Source organism: Triticum aestivum, chromosome 4A (assembly GCF_018294505.1).
Source record: "Triticum aestivum cultivar Chinese Spring chromosome 4A, IWGSC CS RefSeq v2.1, whole genome shotgun sequence".
Classification (NCBI taxonomy): Eukaryota; Viridiplantae; Streptophyta; class Magnoliopsida; order Poales; family Poaceae; genus Triticum; species Triticum aestivum.
Genome location: NC_057803.1, coordinates 252,653,938 through 252,658,259, shown reverse-complemented (window position 1 = coordinate 252,658,259; position 4,322 = coordinate 252,653,938).

Sequence of the window (4,322 nt, the reverse complement as noted above, 5' to 3'; positions counted from 1 at the left end):
GAAAGCACAAACAGTAGCAGCAACCCATCTCTCCTCGGGATATTGTAAACATGTAAAACGTTGTTCAGTTTCTAACTCCCAAGTAAGATATATATCAGGAACATATCTACCCTCAAATGGTGGAATATTCAATTTCAGTTTAGGAATATGGACATCATCTCGTACCTGAGGTGGTGGTGCAGGCCTACCATTACGAATATATACCTGAGGTCGACCTGCTGGTGGTGGTGCTGGTGGGTGCACGTAGTTCTGATTTTGATCAACCTCATCCTCATTATCGCCCGCATACTCATCATCCTCCTAGGTACCAGCAACAGCAGTAACAGGAGCCAAAGAAGCATCAATAACAGGAACAGCAGCACCAGAAGTTTGGCCATCCTCAATAGGAACACGCTTCGCTCGTCCATACTGATTCGGAAGGATGCGTTGTTGTTGGTGTTGCAGAGGTGCGATAGGTGCAGCCGGCGGTGGTGGTGGTAAACGCGCGAGCAATTCATTAAACTTGCTATCAAGCTTTGTTTCGATTGTCTTCTCCATGCCATCTATCTTCTCCATGGCCTCGTCAAATCTGTTTAGCACATCTTGCACCTGTCCACTCATCATTTGCTGAAATTTATCATGTAGCTGTTTGTTCGTCAGGTTCTCCAAATCAGTCTCATCGGCTTGTGATCCTACCATGGTTAGCAGCAAATAGAAACACACAAGAATATGATCCTACAGACTACTAAGAAGTGGTGGTGGTGTATCACAAACCCGTCAAGCAAAACTCAAATTCTTACCAGTTCTTACCCAGCAGCAGGCGGTGATCGGCAACCGTTGTAGTCAAAACTCTCAAAGCTTGGATAGAGCGATTACCAGGGAGAGTCAAACGCACGACATAGATGTATGTGGAGCTGGGAAGGCTTATAATATGGTAGCAAAAAGGGTCAGCAATAATCAATTCAAAGATGCAAAGTTGAATAAACGCTCAACGACGGTACTGTGCTGGTCCTAGGCTAGACCGTGCTAGAGACGCGAGCCTAGAACACTAACAAAATCACGGCGATGCACGTAAACAAGGAAAAAGCACACTTTGGATTTTTTTTCGCTCTGTTTTTTGCGCTCTTTTTTTTCGCTGCTTTTTTTTTGTGAAAAATCACTATAATGGCGAGTGTCTCAAAACTCTTCCTAGGTCAAACTGACAGGATGGGCATGAAATTTTTTCGACCAATTTTTTTTTTCGTTTTTTCGACTGACCGGACCCAAAAACTGGAAACGGGTCAAAAAAAACTTCCTATAATGGCACGTGTCTCAAAACACTCAGAAACACCTAAACATAGGATAGCCAGAAATTTTTTCGAAAAATGCATTTTCGAAATTTTTTGGGCCTAAACGGAGGGTGGTTTCCAGACTCTTTTTTTTCGAAACCTACTCCGGCAAGGAAACACGAATCAGAAACTAGATGGATCTCGAAAACACACCTAATATGCAAGGAACTCGGATTGGTGGTGGATATATGGTGGTGGTATATTGATAAAGGCAAAGGTGTCCCGTCTTTCGATGAGATGATGGATATCGCTTTGGTGGCAGTCGACTTTGACGATCCGACTACGAACGTGCGAGGACGTCGCGCCTTAGCAATCGCTAAATCAACTCCAAGAGGTTATTGACCACGCCGGAGCACGATCAACCTGACCACGAGGGTCTGTTTCCTGCGAGCAAGCGAAGAACAAGCAAGAAACTGAGATTGCAATCTGGATATTGCGAATATAAGATGAAAGCTTTATTGATCAAGGTGGGGTTCTGTGACGCCTTTGTCTGGTCGTTGAACACAAACGAAGTACGCGAAGTTGCAGCTATGGCGAACTTTTAATCTAAACAAAACCCAAAGTCTAAACGATGCCCTAAGGGCTGTATATATGGAGGAAGAGGGGGGGAATTTCGTGGCCCTTGGTGGAGGGGTCCGAAATCAACCCTATCTCTTGTTTCCCCACACATACGGACTCTAAAAATAGCCTATACTTATGTATTTCGAAATTACATGGGCCTGGGCCAATAATAAGGTGACGCAGCACCTAAAATAGCCTCGGGACGAAATTTATGAAGTGGCATCTTGTATATTTCGTCCAAGGCTTCATGCACCCATTATGGTGGCTTCAAAGTCCTGAAATCATCGCTTGTAACTCCGTTCTTGTTCCCCTTGCGCATGGCATCATCTCCATGCTTGTTCTTGCTCCAATGTTCATCCTTCTCCAAGCTAGGCCCTTCATTTGTAAGCAAAACCTTGCCGCTGTTGTTGAACCATTGGATGTAGTAAGGATGTGGATGTGGTCTTGTGGTGAGAGAAAGCTTCTCCACCATCTCCATGCTAGCCAAGTTGTTGCAGCTCCCTCCGTCTATTATGACGCGCACAGAACGTTCCTTCACCACTCCCTTGGTATGGAACAAATTGTGCCTCTGATTTTTCTCAGCTTGTGTGACCTGCACACTCAAAACACGTTGAGCAACTAAACATTCATACCTGTCAGCGTCTTCAGGAGCCATGTATTGCGTCTCATGATCAGAATCATCTCCACCATGTACTTCACGTGTAATAAGAGCCAATGTCTCCTCATCATAGTCACTAGCGGACTCATATCCACCATCCGCGGTAGCAATCATCACACGCGGAGATTTGCATTCTCTCGCATAATGACCTCCTCCCTTACAACGACGACAAATAATATCACTTGTGTGCCCTGTTGATGCCCTGGAAGAAGAAGAACTCTGTGCAGGCCCGGCAGGTGCGCTCTTGGCAGATAATGGTGGTTGTTCCTGTTTTCTTGTATCACGGCTGTAGGAGGCACCTGATTGAGGTGCTGGTGCAGTTGAAATAGAAGATGCACGCGGCGTCCATGAGGAAGGTCGGCCTGCAGAAAAGTTAGTTCGCGCCAATGCTTGTCGATCCTGCACTTCACGTTCAGCTTTACAAGCAAGATGGAATAAACGAGTGATATTAGTATACTCCTTATAGTCTAGAATGGTCTGAATCTCTCTATTTAATCCACCCAGAAAACGTGTAAGCATAGCTTCATTCTCCTCAACAATACCACATCTAATCATGCCAGTTTGTAATTCCTGATAATATTCTTCTACAGAATTTTTCCCTTGTCTTAAACGCTGCAATTTTTGAAGCAATTCACGTTGATAATATGGTGGAACCCAACGCGTACGCATAGCAGTTTTCAAAGCAGCCCAAGTTGTTGGAATAGGATATAATCTACAATGCTCAGACCACCAAACACAAGCAAAACTAGTGAAAGCACAAACAGCAGCAGCAACTCGTCTCTCCTCAGGATATTGTAAACATGTAAATCGTTGTTCAGTTTCTAACTCCCAAGTAAGATATATATCAGGAACATATGTACCCTCAAATGGTGGAATATTCAATTTCAGTTTAGGAATATGGACATCATCTCGTACCTGAGGTGGTGGTGTAGGCCTACCATTACGAATATATACCTGAGGTCGACCTGCTGGTGGTGGTGCAGGTGGCTGCACGTAGTGCTGATTTTGATCAACCTCATCCTCATAATCGCCCGCATACTCATCATCCTCCTGGGTACCAGCAGCAGCAGTAGCAGGAGCCAAAGAAGCACCAACAGCAGTAGCAGCGGCACCAGAATTTTGTCCTGGCTCAATAGGAACACGTTGTGCTCGTCCATACTGATTCGGAAGGGGGCGTAGTTGTTGTTGTTGCAGAGGTGCGACAGGTGCAGCCGGTGGTGGAAGACGCGCAAGCAGTTCATTAAATCTGTTATCGAGCTTTGTTTCGAACGTCTTCTCAAGGCCAGTGATCTTCTCCATGGCCTCTTCAAAATTGTTCAGCACATCTTGTACCTGTTCAGTCATCATTTGCTGAAACTTATCATGAAGCTCCTTGTTCGATAAGTTCTCCCAGTCAATCTCGTCGGCTTGTGATCCTGGCATGGTTAGCAGCAATAGAAACACACAAGAATATGATCCTACAGACTACTAAGAAGTGGTGGTGGTGTATCACAAATCCGTCAAGCAAATCTCAAATTCTTACCAGTTCTTATGATAGAGGCAAAGGTGTCCCGTCTTTCGATGAGATGATGGATATCGCTTTGGTGGCAGTCGACTTTGACGATCCGACTACGAACGTGCGAGGACGTCGCGCCTTAGCAATCGCTAAACCAACTCCGAGAGGTTATTGACCACGCCGGAGCACGATCAACCTGACCACGAGGGTCTGTTTCCTGCGAGCAAACGAAGAACAAGCAAGAAACTGAGATTGCAATCTGGATATTGCGAATATAAGATGAAAACTTTATTGATCAAGG